Source organism: Pleurodeles waltl, chromosome 10 (genome assembly GCF_031143425.1).
Source record: "Pleurodeles waltl isolate 20211129_DDA chromosome 10, aPleWal1.hap1.20221129, whole genome shotgun sequence".
Classification (NCBI taxonomy): Eukaryota; Metazoa; Chordata; class Amphibia; order Caudata; family Salamandridae; genus Pleurodeles; species Pleurodeles waltl.
Window position 1 is genome coordinate 896,744,715 of NC_090449.1, and position 6,833 is coordinate 896,751,547.

General features: G+C 38.4%; 1 protein-coding gene across 1 annotated transcript in view; it reads left to right on the forward strand.

The window, feature by feature from the left end:
- LOC138260832 (ranaspumin-like) overlaps nt 1-1,860 on the forward strand; it is a 49,323-nt gene extending 47,463 nt beyond the window's left edge. Inside the window, exon 11 of the mRNA XM_069209257.1 lies at nt 1,666-1,860. The gene's annotated coding sequence lies outside the window, so the exon portion shown is untranslated. The remainder of the gene's footprint in view (nt 1-1,665) is intronic.
- Nucleotides 1,861-6,833: the final 4,973 nt, after the last annotated feature.

Sequence of the window (6,833 nt, forward strand, 5' to 3'; positions counted from 1 at the left end):
AACAATAGTCATTCTCAACACAACATGAACCCTCTCTCTTGTTCAACTGACACTCATTAGGTGACAACGGATAATTAAATGCCATATATGGTAAAAAGATGGTGGTCCATAATCACTGCCCACACACCAGTGGTTTGGATTGGGAAATGGAAATGGTCAAATTAGAATGAACAATATTCCAACTAGTAACTAGTTCAGCCTATTCAACCTTAAAGACATGGAAGCATGTGGGAAGTGGGACATGTATAGGATCTCCAAACTCAAAGATGTTTGTGCTAGTCATCTATGATTTTATTTAATCAACTATGCAATTTATTAGTGCTACTCAAGTCCCCAGCAATTAGGTAACTGCAGCTAGGACATGCTTTGAGAAAGTGTACTCATTGAAATAGCAACATCCCAAATACGTTCTTAACGCAAATATGGTGTTGGCTGACAACAAAGGAAATGTCCTAGATATACAAACTGCTAGTTCATAACTCACCCCACAAAATAAGTCTCCTGAGGACTCAGTGACAGAAAGGCCTGACCAATTTAAATATGCAAAGGGGAGTGGCACAATTTTACCCACGTGATGTAGCAATCGAACGTGGACTCAGACAGGTGCAACAGAAAATTGTTCATAGGGATTTACTGCACACTCACACAGATATGTTTGGGAAGACAAATGATGATCTATGCTCTAAGGTTAGGTGAGCATTTTTTTGTCAAAATTTGGTAGTACTATAGGAGTAAGGTGTTTTGTGGTAAAGTGAAAAAAACACCTTCCAATCAAACCCCACAAAAATATATTCAACTGTTGTGTGATAGGACCGTTGGTTGCATATTGAGGCATTGTCAAGATAACAACTAGAATTGAATTAAAATGTTTTGATAAAACATGGCTGCTACGGAACAAATACAATTGATTAGCATATAGAGGTGTTACTGATGTTTGGGTGAACTCTCACCGCTGTAATTGGAATTAATGTGAGAGATGCTTTATCACTGTTGCATTTGATACTGTATGCTGTTCTCTGATTGCCTACATTGATAGGACTTAATGTAACTTATTGGTATATGCCTGACCTTATATTGAATACTTACTTGATCATTATTGTATTCATAACAACAGAAACCAATAACAATAAAAAATCATTCCTAGGTACTAGGTAATGTACAAGGTATATCAGACAGGTACAAGCAAATAGATTATACTAAAAAACTGTCAACTACTTAACTTTACTACAAGCACCTATATCTGATGGCTGTTTAGACCTTCACTACCTGTCATTTCGATGACTGGAAATGGTAAGCAATTCTCTAGTAAAGTGAGAGCCTAATAGGATTGTTCATAAGAATGGCCTAAGGATGAACTATTTAACTCAGCATCATACTAACTCAGATGATTCCTTGATTAACTACTCAATTCTTTATCATAAACATAGATCCTTCATTTATTGTAACCTGGTTAAATTCCAAAACTCCAACTCATTTAGCAACACAACCACATGCATGCAGTTTGTACAATTATACAAACTATAAAGCAGTTACTTTAATACATGAGTGAAGGTTTGTGAACTCTCATCATCAGCCTCAGTTCAACTTCATTTTCACTCAGTAACTGAACTATCTTCACTATCCTCAGTGAACTGCTCAGTATTTATGGTTGTTTTCTCTTTCCAGGGAGCACAGTCTCTGGTCTGTGCACCAGCAGAAGGATTCTGATGATGGCTGCCTGATCCTTCTCTCTTCTACATTTCTATTCAAGAGATTGCCTTCTATTCAAGTGCACATCATGCATATTGTTCACTTTGAATTTTGTATTATCCTGCTGTGTTTTGTGCCAATACTTCAATAAAGTAGCAAAAGCATACTAAATACTGTCTCATCCAAGTTACTGTGCCCCCTCTACAAAGGTTACAATGTTCATTAATTAGGTCAGAAGAATACTGTCTTAAGTAGAAAAGAGTTTTGGAGTGCATTGGTAACACTTCTATTTACAGCACATATAAAATGAATGTGTGGTATGAAGATCTACAGGAAGAACAATTTTTATTACATTATTATTTTTATTGCTGATAGCTGTAGGCTGTAATATTCTGACTCACTTCAAACCTTCCCTTAATGAGTTGCTTTGGCCGTAAGATGACATCTTTATCATAGGATTGGAGATCCTTCTTGGCAAGTATGACACTTTTAATTTCAGTAGGTAAATGCCAAATCTGTTAATTGTGTGTGTATTTTTGCAAGTACATCACACATAAGGCCTGATGTCCGATACTCTTTTGCTGTCTGAAGACATGGAACCCACAAACTCATAGGCTCTGTGAGCAGAAAACAAAAGTATGGAAGGTATCTTAGAGCTCGTTCATTCAGTTTTGCTTCTCATTTTGAATTATAAAGAGGTGGGGATACAAAAGAATACCAATCCTCCTTTGGAATCCCAGTGAAATGTATCAATAGTTTCTAACAGGGAGGAAGCAACAGTAGGGGAAGTAGGTAGTGGTTGGGATGACTACAGCCTGCTCCCCCTAAAGTGTTCCCAAATGGGAAACAGTTTTTTTTAAATCAATACATGTCATATTAGTAGACAAATGTCACATTAAAAATGTTTCATATGTTAAAGAAGTCTCTTGCAGGCCACCATCCCTACATTCACATGGCTTTACAGGTGGCTGAAATTGTGATCTTCCTGGTTAATATGGTGTTTGCAATGTGACTTCTTTGTTCATTGGTCACTTGTCAAATTGCTTTGCAGTTCACAAACCAGCTGGCTTACAATTTGGACATCCTGGTTCGCAAATAGGGATTAGCACATTAGGCACGTAGGGACAAACAAAGAAGCATCTCTGGCAGTGATTTCTTTTGACAGCGAAGCAAAATCGAATATTAGGTCCAATGTTAAACAAGTCATTCAGAAATACTTGGGAGGACCCACCTTAAAAAAGCATAAATGGACTGATGGGTTTTGAGGACTGCCTCAATTATACTAAACCAACAGACAACATGTACCTAGGAAATGGGTGCCATCCACTGAGTAGCTGGATCCTTTTTCTATGAAAACAGAGATAAGAGAAATTTTAAAACCCTAAAGATAGGAAACAAAACAATGCGTATTAGTAACTTAGCGAACTATTTTGTTTCTCACACAGACTGTAAGAAAACTAGGAAGGCATTTAAAGTTGAAATAAAATACCTTTGACACTACCCTGGGAAAATATTAGATAAGGCACAAATGGAATCTTCAGAAGAGCTTAAATTGCAATAACAATACACAAGAACCTTACATATAGTTCCATGAACTGTCACACTTTAAAGGAAGGAATGATTGATGCCTTCTGACATTAAAACACATCCCTGTGTTGTACTTTAATTTCCTTTACCTATTTCTTTCTCTCTTTGTCTTTCTTGCACTCTCTCTTTCTTTCTCTCTTTCTCTCACATGTGCTCTTCTAAACCTCACAAATATGTTCTCTATATCATAGAGAGTGAATATGTTGTGGCAATTTGACATCAAAGGACCAGATTCATTAGATCTAGATGTGGGGCCACTCATGACAAAATTCAATCCGGATAACAGTAGAGCACAAAACAACAACTGTACGTCTGAGTAGGAGAAAATGGCTTTGAAGCAGCAACTATCATCGTACATGTCTAAACAACTGTCAGCATCCACTGTTCAAATGTTTTGTTGGGATAGTTAGATAAAGCTATGAAATATGAGGTTGTAGCCATTAAGATGACCTATATGTACTGAGGGGTGTAGGCCCTGGCCCTATTTTCCTCAACAGAGGTGTAGCACAGCTAATGTGACTCATGGTGATGAACTAAAACCTAATCACCAGTAATACAATGACAAACAATTGAGACACTTATTAGAGCATTGTCACTAAGATACTTAGATCATACTTTACATCAATCTATCAAGTCAATTCCTGCACATATTTATCTCAGGTTTTGACTAGTCTGCAGCCACAAGTGGGGGACAAACCTAGTACCATTTCAGAGCAATATACTTTTGTAATAGCTGTAGGCTCCACCAAGTAGGTATCACTCACTTTCTTACTTAATCATAGCACTGCCCACATTTATTTATGTATTTAGACATTATAGGGGTCATTACAAATGTGGTGGTCAGACCGCCAGGGAACTGCCAGCACCACAAGGATCTTGGATCCCGGCAGTCTGGAGGTGGCAGAGATCCAAAACCTCTAGGGCAGCGCTGCCCTGGGGATTATGACCTCGTTCTCTGCCAGCCTTTCCATGGCAGTAACACCGCCATGAAAAGGCTGATGGGGAGCAGGTACAGGGGCCCCCCTGCCAAGCACCATTGCAGTGTTCACTGTCTGCTGTATAGACAGTTAACATAGTGAGGGTACTGCTGCACCTGGCTTGGTACAGTATTGCCGCTGGCTTGATCATGAGCCAGTGACAATGCTGTTGTCTGTGCCCCACTAGGCCAGTGGGTGGATACGTAGGTTTCTGCCCTCCGACCTAGCAGGAATCTCTTAATGACTACGACGGAGAGGTCACCGCGTAGGTGGCAGCCACTCCGTTGGGAGTTTGGTGGACTGGCTTTTCTGTCCGTCAAACTCGTAATGACCCCATATGTTAATGATATATGAGTAATTAATTTGAATATTTATATCACAACTTAATAACTGACTCCTCATCTAAGTAAGCCTAGCTAATTAAAGTAGAAATATATTAATTTACTATTGTAGGGAGAGATTGCAATTAACTACTAAGTCCAAATTGTGGGTAAAGAGGACATTGCTTATAATGGCCACACACTAGAAAGGCATATGAATAATCTTCATTTGTCGTAATGTTTGTCTGCTGAAATTGGCCATCGAAGTAGAAAGGGATTTGGCACCCCACATTGGTCAGCTATCATTGAATATGATCTGGATATTACTCAAAACTGGTTTTGTATGAAGAATATGAACACGTAGAGCTCACCTTCCATTGATGATATACCACATTCTTCTGAATCAACATGGCACAAGGTTTCTTGTTGAAATCCTCTGATGCTGTAAGTGATGCAGAACACTGAGAAATGTGAATTTGACAAGCATGAGCTTAGGTTTGTTTGCCATTTCCTTTCCTAGCAAGGAATACAGGTGGAGCCATGAGACACGTGGAAATACCTCTTCATCAGTAGATGAGTTAGACCTCAGATCATTTCTGGGTATGGCAAGCTATTTTTCTCACCACATGAACTCTGTTCACACCCTAAACAAGACATAGCATTCAACAGGTCATGCAAATGTTAACTGGCATCAGAAGACCTGAGATGGTCTTCTCGCAGGCTATGTATTAAAATTTGACTCTCATCTTTGCACAGAACTCATAGAAAATGTCAGTGCAGTGGGTTTAGTTACCAACGTTTTTCAACGCATGCCCAGTGAGGAGTGAGTAAGGAAAGTGATGTTGTATCCGGTCAGTTAAAATGTTTATTCCTGGTCATCCCCATTAAACAATCACATAATACATAATTTGTACATTTTTATATAAAATTAAAGTACTATTGATGTTACACAATTCCCTATTAACTGCTGCTTTGTTTAAACAATCAGAGGCAGACAACTGGTGATGCTTCCACAGACGCACATCTCTGCATTCAGGTTGAGAAATTATATCGAATTTTTTTATCTTTCTAGCATATGCTAGAATAATGAAATCCATTATGAACTAATAAATACTACTAAACAAATAGAATGTAATTGATAAAACGGTTATGCTGTGACATAGACATAAGAAATTTGGGCAAGCCAACAACAATGGTTTCACTAGAATCTCAAAATTCTAAAGCAGGTGCATATTGTAGCACCTCAATCTGACTTCATAGAGGGACAACTGATTTTCTGCTCTAGATTTTAAACTGTACAGAAAAACAATACATGTTCTACAGCCCCAATTATATTTCTTCACACTAGATTTTAATCGATGATAGAGTCTTCTGTAGGCTCTTTGCTATGAAATCCATTTAAGGAAAGAATTCCATCCCTAAATTTAGCATATAGCTATTTAGCCAAGGGTGGGTGGTGGTACAAAGTCCAGGTATTGTGGATTTAAACTCTGAGAATGTAAAAGTAAAACTTCCTGACTAGGAGAAACACAGCACAAACCGGTCCCCAAAACATGAAGCCAATATTTATATTTTATGAGATCATTTGCTATCTGTGTAGCTTCCATTGGGGTTGTATATAAGGCTGGCAGACCTAAAATGCTTATCCGTGCTTTGACAAATTTCTACCCAGGAACTTTGTAAGTGGAATTCACAGCAATGACCTCCTCTAATGCCATTCCATAAGAAAAAATAATTCTGTGTACCAGATTCACCTCCAGTAGAGCTGAGGTCTCCCATATCCATCTGAAGAGGTATGAGGTACTCTGGTCAAATCAACCATAGACCTGAGAAATGTTTTTTCTATTTTTACCAGATTATGCACCTTAGAGTGCCCCCTGAGCTCTACATCATATAAGGTCTACCCCCAATGCTTGTACATCCTATAGCTGTAGTAGAACTGAGACTGATTTTGCTAGGGTAATTTTAGGAGGTCTTACAGTCCGCCATCTATGTTGTTGCAATATAGGCATGATCTCGCTAATCCAAGACATTGTATCACTAACTCTTTCGAACTATACCCCTTCATGTTTAAGTTTGAGGGTGTCCCAAGATTTTCTTCTGTGTGTGGAAGACCATGAATTTGGTCTTAGCTGTGTTCACTTCAAACCCTCAATGCCTGCAGAAGTCTTTATATCAATGTAAAAAGACCTGTAAAACCAATACTTGGAGATCAATAGTGTATCATCTGCAAATAGGAATGCACGAGTATTATGAAGGG